Raw genomic sequence first — 18,700 nt, 5'->3', positions numbered from 1 at the left:
TAATTTTCCCTCTTTCCCAGTCTCTGCCCGCACTTCTGGGTTCACTTCAGCATAGGCCTTTTCAATCTTGTCACACAAAGGTAGAACAGAACTGGCCTCTGCAACCCCTTTTACAGTATTAAAATCCAGCTCTCAAATTCCTTCCTAGGTAATTACAATCACAGGAGAAAGAAAAAGAAATTCATTTTATTCAAACCTATCCCCCACAGCTTCTAATAGTAGTTGAACAAGTCATACCTGCTCATCTTTCCCACTCATTCCCTTAAAAATAAAATATTCCTTTACTCTTTTCCCCCTTAGGTCTAAGATTCAGAGTGGATTGAGAGGCCCCTGTGTCCATCAGGAAATGCCTCCTCTCGATGCAGACCCACCCTGAATGTTCTCAAGGGCTCCCGTGTGGAGGGTCCCTGGTGTGATGTGAGCTGTGACAGCCCTGCCAGTCCATGTCCATCAAGGGGTGGACTTGCTGGTCCTGAGGGTGCTGCTGTCTGTGCTTGCAGTGTCCTTGTGCCCTGCAGCTGGAGCCCTGGTTCCTTGCCAGGGGCTGTTTGGGTGGGCTCTCCCCTGGTGAGGAGGGCAATGCCTCTGCCAGGTGCTTGTGGCCGAGCCCGTGCCCTGGGTGCTGGGGCCCCCTTGGGCCCTGGGGTTGATCCCTCAGGGGCTGTAGGAACTGTGCCCTGGCCTTTGCCTTCAGCTTGGCCTTTTGCTGCTCCCTTCTTGCACTCACCTGCTGTGCCTTTGTGCCCAAGTGCTGCAGGGCCTTCTTGTGCCCCTCCTGCAGCCCCCCTCAGTGCCTGTGGGTGCTTTTCTTGCTTTACAAGAGAGGTGTCTGCTTGGGAAGGCAGAAAAAGCCTCTCTTGGAATGGAGAATGCAAACCCCTCCCTTTTCGTTTTTAGACTAGTGAAATCAAGGGGCTGTCAGGCAAAGATATGGGAATGGGAATACCAGTTCTTTACTAGTGTGTATAATAAAGCAAACAAACACCAACAGCTGCGGCACTGACAGCAAACAGAGCCCGGACCCAGTCCCGGCCTTTGGGCTTCGGCGCTTTCCCCTCGGGTGCAGTTCCGGGCACGGCCGGCAGGGGCGCTGGTGGCTCCCACGGGGCGGGGCAGCGCATCCCTCCCATGGGAACCTCTCTGAACGGAAATAGAGCAATCCCTTCATCTAACTCTTTCACTTTTTTACCTTCTATAGCCTTTCTCCCGTGTTTTGGGAAAGAATTTGGAGAGGGCTGCCTTTTAACTGAGCTCCTAGTGTTTCGATAAGGTGCGTCCTGTAGAGAGAGAGAGTTTCACTGAACAGCCGGAGCTGTGGTTACCAAGGGGACGTAACTCAGAGCAGGACGGGGTCAGGGGAGGATATCCCGCCGAGGCTCGGTGGGAGTGTGGGCAGGGTCTGCTGCCGGAATCGGCAGAGGGGGATCTTCCCGTGGAGCCCGAGGCGGAGCATGGGTAGACCCCACATGGCTGATGGCGGCTGATCCGGCAGCTCCCGGCAGAGCAAAGGCAGGTGGGAGAGCCCGGCAGCAGCGGCGGTGCCCAGCGCAGGTGGCACGGGCAGGGCAGGCGGGGATGGGATGGCTGGGACCCCCCCTGGGTGCAGTGGGCGCGGTGACCTCGGAGCAGGCGGCAGGACAGAGCAACCCACATCTTCCCTAGCATGGGCGGCAGAGCGGCCGCGGGCCAGGCAGTGGGAGCAGGGCACACAAATTGAGCGACAGCGCCGGGGCAGGTGGAGCTGCCCTGGGCAGTGAGGCCGCACCTGGGATGGAAACCGGGGCAGGCGGACCTGAGGTGGGCAGCGAGCCGGGACCCGGGACAGGCGCCTCGGCCGCGAACGGAGGGGGCAAGACCTGCAGAGGATCCCACTCTCTTTCTGATTTTCCCTCTTGTTCCCTTCCCTTTCATTTCCCTTTGTCTTTTCTTATTTTGTCTTGGGTGTTTCTGATACTTCAAAGATTTTTATTCTCTTGAAATCTCCTGTCTAACATATGGCATATTCTCTTTCTTCTAGATTAAATGGTTTTTTTTACAAATAAACCCACAACCTAACAAATCCAAACTTCTGCATGGATACTTTGAAATGGTCAACCAGCTAACTCATGACCTCCAAATGTTGTTTTTCTCTTCACCTTTTTATTTATCCTTTGGCAAATTGAACATCTCTCAGTTACTGGCTTTGCTACTCCAAAAATCCCAGTGCACCTATACTTCCTTAAAAAATGATCGCACAAAGTTTGACTTCCCCAGTGGGTTTTCTGATTCAAGTCTTCTAATATTTTCCTAGTAAGCACATTTTATTATGAAATTGTCTTCCATCAAGAACTTTCCATTTCCTTGATTTATCTTGTTCACTTCCTGTCGTGTTTAAATCTTTTTTCTCGGCTTCCTTAAACTTTGGAATTTCCAGCTTTTCCTCGTTTGGAGTTAATATTAACATAACTCTTTCATCTCCATCCTTCGCTTTGTGATGTGCCCTCAGTTTGCTCAGTTTGCCTCTCCTTTGCCCTGGGCCGGGTTCCCCCCGCCCGCAGCGGCTGGAGCAGCCGAGAGCCCCGCGCTGCCCATCCCGACCTGTCCCGGCTCCATCCCCGCTCCTGCCGCGGGCTGCAAGGGCTGCGGGAACGGGGCACCGAGGGTGTGGCTGCTGGTGGGGGAGGAGGAGGAGGCAGGGAAGGGCAATGATAAAGGGAAGGAGGAAGTGGAGATAAGACAGAGGAGGAGGAGGGGGAACAGAAGAGAAGGAGTGGGAGGAAGAGGAGGGACAAAGACGGATCAAGGCTGAGGTGAGGGAACCACGCTGTCGATCCCTGCCTGAATTCGCGGCGCCCACCTCTGGGATCATCATCCCCCCTTCGCACTGGTGAGCGGGGAGGGGGAGCTTGGCCCGGATATCCCGGGGTGTCCCTGGGTTGGGGTTTTGGGGGGATGTTTGGAGAATGAAGAAGTCCAAGGCTGAGCGGAAAAGGCCCCTTGGGGGGACATCGGGGGTGGCGGTGGCGGCTGCCGGCAGAGGCAGCCTGGAGGAGCAGAGCCCTGTGTCCCCCAGGAGCCCAAAGTGGAGAGCCCAGAGAGGGGGGAGCACCGCTATGGGCGGGAGCCTCAAGAGCCTGGAGAGGGGCAGGGGGGACTCCTTGGAGCCGCTGCAGCCCAGAGCAGAGAATGAGGGGAGAAGGGAGCCCGGGAGCCCAAACCGCCCCGGCATTCCTAAATGGGGAGAGGGAAGCGGGGGGAGCTTTTGGGATTGCTGGGACTGCCAGCAGCCTGGGCAGGGCGGCACTGGGCACAAGGGGGACCCCCAATCCAAGCGTGATCCCCAGCTGGTGGGACAGGGGGGAACCCCTGAACAGCAGAGGGGAGGAACCAGGGATGGGGAACTCCTGGGAGGCTTTTTCAGGGCTGAATCTTGGTGTTTGGGAGGTTTTTCTGGAGCCCAGATGGCCAGTGACTTGTAGAGATGGGCTTGGGCAAAAGGGACTTTCAAACTCAATGTGTGTTGGGGGATGTGAAACAGGAAAGCCTTATAAATATGATTGTCTTGCAAAAGATTATGGGAATATAGAAAGTATAAGGAAGATTGAAATGAAAGCAAGCTTTGAGATACCTTAGTTAGTGAACAACTGGAAAACAATGTTGTGGCCTGACTGAAGATAATCCGCTTTTGATGAAACAATTCCCTCTGCTCGCAGACAGATCCAGACCCTACTAGCTCAGCAGAAGGGGCCCAAAGAGGAGTTTTTAGGGTGTAAAATGTAACACAGTATGGTGATGTAATGATTCTTACAGGCTGTATGTAAATGCTCTAGGATTTGTATCTTGTACTAGATTGGTTAGTGAGAAATGGAATATTCAACACAGAAGAAAATTTATTGTGTTGTAATGGCAACGTTACTCTGTGATGCTCTTGCCTGTCTTAGTCTTTTACCCTCTCATCCTCTCTACCCCTCTCTTCTCTCGGGCCTGCTCCGAGCTGTGCCTGGCAGCTCCCAGCAGGGCCCTGCACCTAGGCCCTTTGCAATAAACTGCAAGTTCCACGACCTGGCTGCAGAGATCTCTCGTCTCCATCCGTCCCGACCGTCCTACCCCCCGACACTCCTACAAACGCTCTCATCCCTTGTTTTCCCCAAACCAGGATTTCCCATTGCCAACCCCAGGGAGGCTGCGAGGAAGAGGAAGATGCCCCGGGACACTGAGGCAGGTGAGGAGGAAGTCAGTGCCCCTTTCCCCTCTGTGCTGCTCCATCTCCCAGCCCAGCACGGCCCCGGCTGCAGCTCAGCCCTGGGGGGATCTCCTTGCCCTTGCCTGTGGCACGGAGGCAAATCCCATCCTGTCCTTGTCCTTCCTCCCCCAGAGCAGGAGCTGAGCATGGAGAGCAGGGAGGACAAATGCCCGTGGCAGAACCTGGTGGCAGAGGCCGTTTTGAGCGGCTCCAGGGCGCAGGAAGCCAACGGGGAGGAAAAGGCCCGGAGATGCCGCACGAGGAGGGGCTGCAAACGCAGCTGGCGGGGATCTGAGGGGGAAAGAGCCAGCCTGGGCCGGGAAGGCGGCCGGAGGTGGAGCCAGAGCTCGGAGCTGGAGCTCCATGAGCAGCTCCATGATGGGGAGAAGCCCCACATGTGCGTGGAGTGTGGGAAGAGCTTCAGGTGGAACTCTGACCTGATTGTGCACCAGAGGATCCACACTGGGGAACGGCCCTACGAGTGTGAGGAGTGTGGGAAGAGCTTCAGCCAGAGCTCCGACCTGAACGAGCACCAGAGGACCCACACTGGGGAGAGGCCCTACGAGTGTGGGGAGTGTGGAAAGAGCTTCAGCCAGAGCTCCAGCCTGATCACGCACCAGAGGATCCACACTGGGGAGAGGCCCTACGAGTGTTCCAAGTGTGGGAAGAGGTTTCAGACCAGCTCCGATCTCCTCCAGCACTATCGGATTCACAGAGAGGAGAGGCCCTTCCAATGCCCCGACTGTGGGAAGGGATTCAAGGACAACTCCACCCTTGTCAAGCACCGGCTCATCCACACTGGGGAGAGGCCCTATGAATGTGATAAATGCAGGAAGAGGTTTCCAACCAGCTCCAATCTCCTCCGCCACTATCGGATTCACAGAGATGAGAGGCCCTTCCGCTGTTCCGACTGCGGGAAGGGATTCAAGCACAACTGCAACCTCATCACTCACCGGCGCATCCACACTGGGGAGAGGCCCTACGAGTGTCCCCAGTGTGGGAAGAGCTTCTCCAGCAGCTCTAACTTGACCCAACACCAACGGAGGCACCACTAAGGGAAGCCCTGCGAGTGCCCCGAGTGCGGGCAGAGCTTCGTGCGCTGCTCCAGCTGCATCCCCCACTGGAGGAGGCACTTTGGGCACAGCCCAGGTGAGCCACATTCCCTGTGATCCATGTTGAGAACACACCTGGCTGCTTCACCTTTTAATTTCACCTTAATTTTTTTCTATTCTCCATCTCTTTGCACTGCAAAAGCCAAGAGGAATAGATCTGTCACCTCCAAACCACTCAAATCCCAGTGAAAACAGCTCAATCTTACCCCAAAAAGAGCTCAAACCCACGTCAAAAAACTCAATCCCATGCCAAACTTGCTCGATTCCACAGCCATCAGGCTGAGATGAAGTTGGGAAATGATTTAGAGTCGTGGGGTCTCAATTAGAGTGGTGGGATGGAGATTGTGTGGGGCTGGGTGTGTGGGATGTATTTGACAGCAAATAAAACTCTGAGACTTGTGGGATCTCAGTCTCTCAGAACTGGGGTGCAGGGTGAACAAGACCCCCCCTGGGGGGCTCGGGAGTCCTGGAATGCTGCCAGAGATGTCTGGTGGCTGGACTTTGATCCCACATGGGAGATGACATCAGTATGAGGACGGGAGGATTTCACTGGGGTGAATGGTGAAGGGACAAGTTAATTGGAGTGTGAGATACAGGGTTTAAGATCCCTGTACAGGGGGGTCTAGAGAGGCAAGATGGAGGAATTGGGGCGTGCCCTTCTCCTTCTTCTTCTTCCTCTAGGCCTCCATCTTCTGTGGTGGAGTTGGCACTCCGGGATTGGACCTTACTAGGGGAACACTGGTTAATAAGGGTAGAGGGTATTGGAGAAAAATGATAAATATTGTATACGTAACTCCAGGTATAAAGATAGGTGACCGCCCCAGGGGCTTTCAGTGTGTGCCCATGGCTGACTGCTGAGCAGAACTCTGTCAGGCCAAGAGAAAATCTTTTAGATAAGCAATTAATAAACACCGAGACCGAGAACAAATCTGAAGCTTCCTCTCGTCCTTTCGAACCCGGGGGCCCTAGGCCATCTTTGGGCTTTTCCCCAGACCATCTGAACAGCCCAGAAATCCCACAATTGGCGTCCGCTGTGCGGGCTATCTCCCACCAAACCTTTCGGGGGGGGGAAAGCCCTGAAGAGCTGAAGAGCCAAGAGAACAGCACTGATAACTCCAGAGGAGGGAAGCCTGAAGAAAGAAAGAAGAAAAAGAAAAAACCGGCCGGGAGAAGCTGCAAAAATCAGCAGTCACTGAGAAATCCCATCTCTCAGCTTCTGCTGAAGACAGCTCGTAGCAGAGCGGCCTGGACTGGGACCAGAAAGGCGCCTCTGATCCATCCCTCGTAATCTGCTGGACGGAGAACAAGGGCCTCCAGACCACGCTGGCGACAGATTCGGTAAGAAGGCCAAAATAATACTATGGGGGCAACACTCTCCCAAGAACAACGGGAAATCTTATCCACCTTACAAAGTGTAGCAGAATTATATACAGAAGGGATCCCAAAGAAAGAATTAAAACAGCTGTTATTATGGGCAAGGCTCAATTACCCACTTGCAGAAACATATCTTTTGTTCGAAGTCGGGTTTTGGCAGGAAATTAATAGGCATTTATATATTTTAGCAACAAAAAAAGATGAGACAGCGTTAAAGCTACTCTCGCCGGCAAGAATCATGTTACAAGGTATTTTAGTGCAGTCTAAAAGGCTGGAAAAGCAGCGAGAAGCTGCGGCACCCTCAGAGGAGGGGGCGGAGCGGCAGAGCTCCGGGAAAAAAATTGCTCTGGCTTTGAAAGGCCAGGGGGAAAGGGCTCTCGAAAAAAGAGAGCAGGAAAAAATATTAAAACCCCCGATCAAAAAATGCAACAAACCCCAAGGGCGTCCTGAAACTCCAGAGAGTGTGGAGGAGTCAGGAGCAGAAGGGGGGGAGCAGGAAGATAAGGGATCGGGGGGGGGGCCTGCTCGCGGCGAAAGCGGCGACGCGGCGGCGGCGGCGGGCGCGAGCAGCGCCGGTGAGGATGAGGACACGCGCGCGGAGGGCGAAACTCGCAAAAACCGGGGTGTAGACTCACACGCGAGCGCGCAAGGCGGGCTGAGGGAAAACGCGCAGCCTCGGAGGGCCGCCGCGGCGGGACGCAGGAGGCGCGCGGGTGTGACGTCAGAGCCGGTGCGACGGTCAGCTCGAATCGCGGGTAGAGCCGGAGGGCCGGCGGGGGAGGCGAACACAACATCAGAGGAGGAGGGGTCGGATTCCGGGACAGACCGAGGGGCGGGAACCTCGGAGGTGAAACAGGGGGGAGACGATGATGACGTTACCTTGGGGGACACCGGAAGTAGCTCAGAGAGCACGCACGCGCAGAGAGTAAGACGCGGGCGGGCCCGAGCCCGGTCCCCTGTGACGTCGCGGGTGAGGAGGGGCCGTGCTAGGGATTCTACGTCCCAGGGCTCCACTCCGTCTCCAGATCTGGCGCCTTTGGTCCCGAGCCTCGGAGTTTCAGTTCCTTCCCTTCATGGGAGACGCCGAGCCGGAAGAGGAAGTAGGGTAGTCGAGATTGCACCGTCATCCGAGCCAGGGAGGCCGGTGACAACGCCACCTAGTGGCAGGAGGGCAGAAGTGCACGACATGCCGGGTCGGCTCGGCGGAGCCACAGCGCCATCTCGTGGCGAGACTGCAACAATGCAACAATTTTTTCCAACAATATATAAAAAGAAAAGCACCTCGAAGAAAACAATGTTAACACGACAAAGGGATTATCCATCCACTTCGGGATTTCATGAAGATGATGAAAGCTCAGATGAAGAACAGCTACAAGGGGAAGATGTCATAAGGATCACAGCATCGGAAGGTGTCCCAACATGGATGCTATCAGCAGCAGAAGCAGCAAAAAGCTTCTTGCATTCATTCGATACAGTAAAGAAGAAATATCAACAGGATCCTCGAGTTTCCTTTTCGGATTTAGGAGCAAGGCCAAAAACCTCAAGGCAAAAAATGAGACACTATGAATCACCGATGACATCTACAACACCATTATTCATGCAAATCCCAATGGAATCTGATGAAGAGGGGTTTCAAGAGCCGGTGAAGACAATGGATTGGAGGCAAATCAGAAAAGCATTGGAAAAGGAAAAGCATTTATTCCCGGGATCAGGGGATTTGACAATGCCAGTGACATATGATGCCCAGGGACAGAATCCAAGGTGGGAAAGGATGGGTCATGAGACACTCAAAGACCTAGGGAAGGCAGCTCAGACTTTTGGGCTGAACTCACAATACTTCAAACAGCTATTAAGAGGGACATTCTCTATGTATGATCTCACACCATATGACATTCGAAGTATTGTGGCAATGATCCTCACTGACACACAGAGTCTTGTCTGGGAAAAAAGGTGGAGAAAATATCTTGCTGAGTTGCGGAACAGATACCAAGGTGGGCCGAATGCGAACCTCACAGAAGGGCAATTAGCAGGGGATCCTCCAGATGACAATCCAGGGGAACAAGCAGCGCGGCTTCCACGGAGAGTGTTAAGCGACATCAAAGAAGCAGCGCGATTGGCAATCATGCAAATTACGCCGACAGGAGCTCCGGATGTCCCGTTCTCTTGCATCAGGCAAGGTCCCACAGAGCCATTCATGTCATTCATCGACCGACTCACGCAAGCCGTGGATCGACAGGTGACAACAGAAGAAGTGAAGAGGCCTCTCTTGGAGAATTTAGCTTTCGGCAATGCCAACCCGGATTGTCAACGGGTGATTAGCACCATGCCAGGACGGCCATCCTTGGCAGAGATGGTGGAGGCATGCAGCAAGGTGGGGACGCCTCAGCACGTCGCAGCGATTGTAAAGGATGAATTAAAAGAGGAATGGGAGAAACAGCTAAAGGGACGCTCAGAAGGGCAATCAGAGGACAAGACATTGGAGAAGATGTTCGAGAAATTACTTCATCAACAGGATGAAAATATCAACAAAATTCTCGCGGCAATGCAGGAAGAGAACAACCCCCAAGGAGGACAGTGCTACAGATGCGAGGGAGATCATTAGTGCTTATCCAGACTGTCAGCTTGTGCAGCCACCTTCTTCTACCGGGGCCATCAATCCGCTGGGGCTGCAAAGTCTTCAGTTGTGGCAAGCTGATGTCACGAAATACCCATCTTTTGGGAGGCTCAAAAATGTTCAAACAACACATAGGCAAAGCTAAGGGAAAATCCTTTGGTTTTGATCAGAAACCCAGAAACAGGTTAAATAGAGGGTCCTTTCAAACTAATCATTTGGGGAAAGGGTTTCGCTTGTATCTCCACAGATCGAGGTCTGAAGTGGGTGTCAGCGCGGCACGTGAAACCATTCCGAACGCGAGAACACGAGAATGCTGATCCGAGAAGCAGAGAGACGAGTACTCAGACAGAAGTCGAGACTCGGGCTGCGAAAAACGACCCAGAAGAGAAATGAAAAGAAACTAAGGACTTTGGGGGGTTTTCACATAAAAGCAAAAAAAAAAAGGTCTTTTGGTGCAAACAGAAGGGGGAGATGTGGGATCTCAGTCTCTCAGAACTGGGGTGCAGGGTGAACAAGACCCCCCCTGGGGGGCTCGGGAGTCCTGGAATGCTGCCAGAGATGTCTGGTGGCTGGACTTTGATCCCACATGGGAGATGACATCAGTATGAGGACGGGAGGATTTCACTGGGGTGAATGGTGAAGGGACAAGTTAATTGGAGTGTGAGATACAGGGTTTAAGATCCCTGTACAGGGGGGTCTAGAGAGGCAAGATGGAGGAATTGGGGCGTGCCCTTCTCCTTCTTCTTCTTCCTCTAGGCCTCCATCTTCTGTGGTGGAGTTGGCACTCCGGGATTGGACCTTACTAGGGGAACACTGGTTAATAAGGGTAGAGGGTATTGGAGAAAAATGATAAATATTGTATACGTAACTCCGGGTATAAAGATAGGTGACCGCCCCAGGGGCTTTCAGTGTGTGCCCATGGCTGACTGCTGAGCAGAACTCTGTCAGGCCAAGAGAAAATCTTTTAGATAAGCAATTAATAAACACCGAGACCGAGAACAAATCTGAAGCTTCCTCTCGTCCTTTCGAACCCGGGGGCCCTAGGCCATCTTTGGGCTTTTCCCCAGACCATCTGAACAGCCCAGAAATCCCACAGAGACTTACTGATTTCTCTCCTGTTCATGTTCAGTCTGTTGCAGCTCTGTTTGCAGAGTGCCGCCTTGTCTTTGTGTCCCCTTTTCTCTCCTGCCTCTCTTTGCCTGCTCTGTTTCTCTCTCAGTGTCTCCCTGGACCCACGGACCACCAGAGACCCTGCCCTGATTTAATTGACCCAGGCACCACCAGAGACCCTCCCTATATTTAATTGCCCTAGTGCCCACCAAACACCCTCCCCTGATTTAATTGACCCCTCCCCTGATTTAATTGACCCCCCCCCCACCAAAGAGCCTCCCCTGATTTAACTGACCTTTCCCTGATTTAATTGACCCCTGCCCTGATTTAGCTGTCCCCTTGCCTGATTTAATTGACCCCTGCCCTGGTTTAGATGTCCCCACAGACCCTTCCCTGATTATTTATTATTTTATTCCTGATTATTTATTATTTTATTTCCCAATTGTTATTTTAATTCCCAGTCCCAGGAGCTGAAGTCCTGAAGGCTGGCAGGGAAATGTCTCTGTAGGATTTTGCTCCATTTCCCTTCAAGGGCAGGAACATCTTTTCCTGGCTGGGAGCTGGAATTGCAGACTTTTGGAATGTGTGCAGGGCAATACGGACTGGGATCAAATAGGGGTTGGGATCAAATAGGGACTGGGATCAAACAGGGACTGAGATCAAATAGGGACTGGGATCAAATATGGACTTGGATCAAATATGGACTAGGTTCAAATAGGGACTGGGATCAACTATTGATTGGAATCCTACAGTGTCAGATAAACTGGACTGAGCTTATATAGACTGAGATCAAATACGGGATAGGATCAAGTATGAATTGGGATAAAAAATGAACTGGTATCAAATATGGACTAAAATCAACTATGGACTGGGATAAACTGGACTGGGATCAAATCAGGACTGCTATCAACTTTGGACTGGGATCAAATATGGCCTGGATCAAATATGACAGATTTTATGGACTGGGATCAAATATGGACTAGGATAAGCTATGGACAGGGATCAAATATGGACTGGGATCAAATATGCATTGGGATCAAATGGACTGGGTTCCTACAGACTGGGATAAACTGGACTGAGATTATATAGATGTCGTGGTTTGAGAGGAAGTTGGTTTTCTGGGATATGAAGTGGTCAGGCCAGTAGGTGCTCACATTTGAATACTGGCAGCTGGTTTGGCCGCTGGGGACATTGGATACGCCTCTGAGAACACAGGGGTTAAAAAGCAGAGCACTCCCGGGGGAAGCTCTCTTGGGTTCCAGCGAGGGAAGCAGGTCGGACCTCCCCTGCCCAGCTCCTGGCTGGTTTGGGGCTGGGCGAGGTAGGCCTGGCCTGAGGATGGAAGGGTGGAAGAGCCCCGAGAGGCATCGGCAGCCACACCTCCCCCCCAGGAGACAGAGAGAGACAGAGCGCCTGTGCCACCGTGAAATTTGATATCCTGTGCTGGCAGCACAGCCCGGCTGGCAGAGAAGGGCGGGGGGATGCAGCGAGAAGGGGTCCGGCAGCTGTGGGAGCTTTGGATGGGCAGAGCCCGAGCTTTTAAACCTTTTTAGGACAAGGAAAACTTTGCAGAACATTAACCTTTCCTAGAAGAGAGATAATTGATGAAATGGAGGAAGGAAATGTGCAAGTGTGAAGGTCTGGGCAAGTGAAAGATGTCGGGAGAGTAGAGAAGAATGTTAGGTGGGAAGAGATGATGGAGTGGCCTTAGCTGGACTTTTCCTGTATGGCCATGGACAGAACCATGTTTCCTGTGCCACAGAGACTGCATCCAGGGGGAGGCAATGGCTCAGAGCCAAGAGGGTTCAGTGTTGGTACCCCTCGGCCCCAGGGGGTGAAATTTGGGGGGCACAAGTGTCCCAAAGGTGAGACTGTGCCCTTTATGGAACGGGACAAAGCATCCTTAAAAGGACAACCCTAGAAGCAGCTCTGGTCCATGTGCAGTGGTGAGAGCACTGGACATGGAAGGAAGATGTCACAATGGCAGATGTTCTCAGGGCGGTGCCACGAGTGACGTGGAAACACACGAGGTTTCAGAGGTGTTTCCTGAGGAAGCCTATGGCACAAGAAGGATTCCTCTCCCCTTGATGAACTGAGAATTGATTACCTAAAGCGTGGTGATGGACCGAGAGTTGGTGATTTGGGGAATAGATGTATTGGAAATTTGGTGGGAGGGGGAGGAAATGTTTTTGGAAAGTTTTCATTTTCCCTGTGTGTTTCTTGTTACTTAGAGTTGTAGTTTAGTTAATAAAGGTTTCTTTTCTTTATTTCTAAGTGGGGGCGTGCTTTGCTTATTCCTGGTCACATCTCACAGCAGACACCAGTAAGCATATATTTTCATGGGAACACTGGCATTGTGCCAGCGTCAAACCATGACACCTACGCTGCCAGTTGGCCTTTTCCACCTCTCCAGCCATCCCCACAGAGCATTGGCTACTATCCATGAATCAGTGTAGAGGTAGAGCTTTGGCCATTTCTCTCCCTTAGCATTGTCCAGGGCCAGCTGAACAGCTTTGAGTTCTGTAAGTTGACTTGATCCACCTTCTCCTTCAGCAGCCTCTGCCACCTGTCGTCTGGGGCTCCATATGGCTGCTTTCCACTTCTGGTTCATCCCTACGATGCGACAGGAACCGTCAGTGAAAAGAGCGTAGCGCGTTTCCTCTGGGGGCAGTTGGTTATAGGGAGGAGCCTCTTCAGCCCATGTCACTGGTTCTTGTTGCTCTTCATCAGTAAGACCAAAGTTCTCACCTTCCAGCCAGTTTGTAATTATCTCCAAAATTCCAGGGCGATTCAGGTTTCCAATATGGGCGCACTATGGGATAAGAGCAATCCGTTTACTCCATGTAGTGTCAGTGGTGTGGTGGGGGGTGGGAACCTTTCCTTTGAACATCCACCCCAGCACTGGTAGTCGGGGTGCCAGGAGGAGTTGTGCTTCCGTGCCAATCACCTCTGAGGCAGCCTGGACTCCTTCATAGGCAGCCAAGATTTCCTTCTCTGTGGGAGTGTAGTTGGCTTCTCACCCTCTGTAGCTTCGACTCCAAAATCCCAGTGGTCGGCCTCGAGTCTCCCCAGGCACCTTCTGCCAAAGGCTCCAGGACAAGCCATGGTTCCCGGCTGCAGAGTAGAGCACGTTCTTCACCTCTGGTCCTGTCCTGACTGGGCCAAGGGCAACTGCATGAGCAATCTCCTGCTTGATCTGTGCAAAGGCTTGTTTCTGCTCAGGGCCCCAGTGGAAAGTGTTCTTCTTACAGGTGACTAGGTAGAGAGGGCTCACGATCTGACTGTATTCGGGAATATGCATCCTCCAAAAACCTATGGCGCCTAGGAAAGCTTGTGTCTCCTTCTTATTGGTGGGTGGAGACATTGCTGTGATCTTGTTGATGACATTGGTGGGAATCTGACGCCGTCCGTCTTGCCACTTCACTCCCAGAAACTGGATCTTACGAGCTGGTCCCTTGACTTTGCTCTTCTTGGTGGCGAAGCTGGCTTTCAGGAGGATCTGGATGATTTTCTCCCCTTTCTCGAACACTTCTGCTGCTGTGTTCCCCCACACAATGATGTCATCAATATACTGCAGATGTTCCGGAGCCTCTCCCCTTTCTAGTGCAGTCTGGATCAGTCCCTGGTAGATGGTGGGGCTGTGCTTCCACCCCTGGGGCAGTCGGTTCCAGGTGTACTGCACTCCCCTCCATGTGAAGGCAAACTGAGGCCTGCATTCTGCTGCCAGAGGAATGGAGAAAAATGCATTGGCAATGTCTATAGTGGCAAAGCACTTTGCTGCCTTGGACTCAAGCTCATACTGGAGCTCTAATATGTCTGGCACAGCAGCACTCAGTGGTGGAGTCACTTCATTCAATGCACGATAGTCCACAGTCAATCTCCATTCTCCCTCAGATTTATGCACAGGCCAAATGGGGCTGTTGAAGGGTGAGTGGGTCTTGCTGACCACCCCTTGGCTCTCCAGCTCATGGACCATTTTGTGGATGGGGATCACAGCATCTCGATTCATTCGGTATTGTCGGCGGTGCACTGTTGAGGTGGCAATTGGCACTCGTTGCTCTTCCACCTTCAGGGGACCTACTGCAGATGGGCTTTCTGACAGTCCAGCCAAGCTGTTCAACTGCTTGACACCCTCTGTCTCTACAGCAGCTATTCCAAATGCCCATCTGAGTCCCTTCGGGTCTTTGAAATACCCACTTCGAAGGTAGTCTATGCCCAAAATACATGGGGCCTCTGGGCCAGTCACAATAGGATGCTTCTTCCACTCATTTCCAGTCAGGCTCACCTCAGCTTCCACCAAAGTGAAATCCTGTGATCCCCCTGTCACACCAGCAATAGAAACAGACTCTGTCCCAACATGTCTCGATGGGATTAGTGTACATTGTGCACCAGTGTCAACCAAAGCTTTGTATTCTTGTGGTTCAGATGTGCCAGGCCAACGAATCCGCACAGTCCAAAAAACACGGTTTTCCCCAGCCTCTCCCTGGCTAGAGGCAGGGCCCCTCTAAGCCTGGTTATCCTTCTTTCCCTGGGCATATGTCTTGGAGGTTCCTTCAAGGGGATCAAAGATATTGTCATTATCATCATATGTGACAGTTCGGTTACTGGCCAGTGGAGCTGCTTCCCGTTTGGAACTTCCTCTCTGAGTCTTCAGTGCATGCACCCGTTTAGCCAGAGCAGCAGTAGGTTTTCTATGCCATCTCCCCATGTCTTCTCCACAATCACGCAGGTAGAACCACAGCTCAGCTTGTGGGATGTACCTTCTCTCGCCATCTGGGGAACGTCTGTGTTGGGTACCAGAACCTCTGATCTGTACTGCCAAGATTTGGAGAAAGCCCTCTTTAATCTCCTCCCTCAGTTTCTTGTGACCCTCCTCTATCTTGTCTTCTAATTTTTGCAGACATGTTTCCACCGCTGAGATTCTGGCATGTGTTGGGCCATGCACAGCATCTGCATATGCTCGGAGCTTCCTTGCCATATCCAGCACAGTCTCCTCACCATCATCCTGCTTCATTATTGCTAAAGCAGAAGCGTATTCTCGTGGGCCAAGTCGTACAAGTTTTCTCCACATCACAGATGTGCATGGTACCAAGTCTGGATTTACAGTTTCCATCATCTGAGAAGACGATCTCAGCCACTGCCATTTCTCTCAAGCGTTGGATCCCTTGTTCTATGGTTTTCCACTGGGTTTGCTGCATATAGAGATCATCTGCACACAGGTATCTTCGTGCTACACTTCTTAGGACCCATTCCCAGAGGCTGTGAGAGTTAGCCCTGCTCATCATTCCTTGGTCTATGACAGGATCCTGTGACAGGGATCCCAAATGCCTGGCTTCAGTGCCGTCCAGAATTGTAGCCTCGCCTGCAGCATCCCAGAGACGGACCAGCCAACTAATTATGGATTCATCAGGTTGTCGGGTGTAATCCTTCCTTAGGCCACGAAGGTCCTTCGGGGAATAAGACTCAATGTTTGCGTCTGATCTTGTACCTGCTGCTTTGACTCCTGATTTTATGTCAGGAGGCATTGAGGTTCCTTCTTCTGTATCACCATCATCATCATCATCCACTGGTTGATTAGTTTTTTCCGTGCATTTCCCACTTCTAGTACTGGTAGCAACGGCCATGGGTTTAGATGCTGGCTTAGGCTCACTGTCTGGTCTGGCTGCTGGCTTCGAGCCTGGGCTGTTGGCTACAGCTTGAGTGACTGGGATGGCTGATTTATCTCCCTGCCCCCCTGCCTCTGTCTGCTGCCCTACACTATCTAACAAAGTGCAATAAGCATAGGCCAGGGCCCAGCTTATTGCAATTAGCCTTTTCTCCTTAGAATCGTCATGGCACTTCTCTTTTAGGTATTTCCCCACTTCTGAATTTGTTCCCGTAGAAAATCCCAGTCTACAGGATCAGAAAATTCCTTCAGGGTTTGGCCTATATTTTCCCATTGTCCACACCACTCAGGATTTTTCACGCCTGCATCTGCTTCTGGGTCAGAGGTCTCACCAGCTCCTCTGGATATCTCAGCCCTCATTCTAGAGAAGCTGCAGACCATATAGAGGAAGCTTGCCAGATTAAATACCAGAAAGATGGTCTCTTTAACATTCAGGGGAAACTGAACATTTTCAAAAAGTGACATAACCGATCCAAAGGAGAAGAAGGAAAGGGAAGGCTGGGAAGTCTTATTCTCGGCTCCTCCTCTAACAGACTGAGTGCAATTACTAATAAATTCCCAAAACGTACTACTGGAATTGGGATGCAGGGTAGGATGAAGAAACCATAAACCATACATATCGTAAACAGACGCCAGTATCTTTGTAAACGCTTTATAAATCATTATCACCAAGGCCCGCACAACAGCTATTCCAATCCGTACCCCTCTACTGTAAAAATTACTTGTTAAGGACAATAATCCTAGTGACCAGAAAGGTATTGAAACCTCAAAAAGGTCTAGAGCCCAGAGCCACACGAAGGCTTTCACACCCAGAGACATCAGGGGTTCAAGCAGCATGGCTACTAACTGCTTTAACAACAACAAACACACAATTAATGGAGCTTTTTCCCAACTTTTCCAGCCCCACATTGGGCACCAATTCATGTATTTGTCCAGGTTTAGAGCAAATTTGGGGAAGAATCCCCCAAAGGAGCTCCGGTGGGAAAAAGCAGATCCAATCGGCCCCTCCCCCCAACTGGTCTGGGAGGAAAAAATACCTCCTTGGAGAAAGGTGGAAAAAAACTGTTTATTAAACAATAAAACCAAAACAATATCAAACAATGAGACCCCTTGCCACTCTAAAAGAGATGACAAACTGAGAAAACCCCGGGTTGAAAATCAGCTCACTCAGTCTCTGATCAGTCCCTCCAGTGCTGGAATTGTCGCAGGCCAGGCCCGGCCCGGTGGGCCACAGCTGCAGCTGCCGGTGCTCACCTGGGTGTTCAGGCCAGAGCAGTTTCAAGAGGTCCAAAGAAAAAAGGAAAAAAAACAGTCCAGGGAACTTCTTTGCCTCAGCTAGCTAAAACTAACTAAAAAGCAAAAGAAGAGCTCTGTCCTGCTGTCTGTTCATCCACAGACAACACAGTCCAGGAGCAGGAATGTGGAGGAGGAGTGCAGTGTCTGAAAACAAAACTGCGCGCGTCTTCTCTTCCCCCCTTCACTCTCTGGAACACTCTTAAAGTTACAAAACTTACTATTCAACATAAGCAGAATGAGACGATTTGGGATAAAGGCATCATAGAGTAAACCCAGGACAAGGTCTAAGATTCAGAGTGGATTGAGAGGCCCCTGTGTCCATCAGGAAATGCCTCCTCTCAATGCAGACCCACTCTGAATGTTCTCAAGGGCTCCCGTGTGGAGGGTCCCTGGTGTGATGTGAGCTGTGACAGCCCTGCCAATCCATGTCCATCAAGGGGTGGACTTGCTGGTCCTGAGGGTGCTGCTGTCTGTGCTTGCAGTGTCCTTGTGCCCTGCAGCTGGAGCCCTGGTTCCTTGCCAGGGGCTGTTTGGGTGGGCTCTCCCCTGGTGAGGAGGGCAATGCCTCTGCCAGGTGCTTGTGGCCGAGCCCGTGCCCTGGGTGCTGGGGCCCCCTTGGGCCCTGGGGTTGATCCCTCAGGGGCTGTAGGAACTGTGCCCTGGCCTTTGCCTTCAGCTTGGCCTTTTGCTGCTCCCTTCTTGCATTCACCTGCTGTGCCTTTGTGCCCAAGTGCTGCAGGTCCTTCTTGTGCCCCTCCTGCAGCCCCCTCAGTGCCTGTGGGTGCTCATCCTCTGAAAGCTGCTGAGCTTTCTGCAAAATCATTTGTATCTCCAGTAACCCTAATAAAATCCTTAAAAGGCAATCTCCGTGCTAAAATGTACATTCCACATTTCCCAGGTGTTCCTTGCTCCTCCTCCCTGTGCTCAGGGTGCCCTCCCCAGCCCGTAGCCCAGAGCCGCTCCCTGTCCTGCCGCAGTGTCCAAAGGCGCCCCCGGCGGGCAGGGCCAGCAGCTCCGCGGGGCCGGGCAGCGGCCGGGGCGTCCCGCAGCCTCCTGGGGGCCGGGGGCCGCTGCCAGCCCTGCCCGGGGCTGGTGGGGTCAGGCAGCGCCCGGCGCTGAGCCCCGGCTGGCCCACAGCCCCGCCCCGGCCCCGCAGCTGCCCACAGGCCCCCAGCCCGTGCTCCCGGTGCCGCAGCTCTGCGCCCGGTGCTGCCGCTGCCCCCCACAGATAAACCCCCTGAAACCCTGACCTCCTTGTTTTCCTCTCATGGAAACCGGGGACACAAAAGATCTGGATCAGCTGACAA

At 52.4% G+C, this 18,700-nt stretch overlaps 1 pseudogene; it reads left to right on the top strand.

Moving 5' to 3' along the window:
- LOC128945551 (uncharacterized) overlaps window positions 1-18,700 on the top strand; it is a 1,882,792-nt pseudogene that overhangs the window by 1,727,774 nt on the left and 136,318 nt on the right.

Source organism: Melozone crissalis, unplaced genomic scaffold (genome assembly GCF_028551555.1).
Source record: "Melozone crissalis strain CALT ecotype California unplaced genomic scaffold, PUWL_Pcris_2 ptg000066l_1, whole genome shotgun sequence".
NCBI classification, from domain to species: domain Eukaryota; kingdom Metazoa; phylum Chordata; class Aves; order Passeriformes; family Passerellidae; genus Melozone; species Melozone crissalis.
This window is presented reverse-complemented; position numbering and strand designations above follow the sequence as displayed.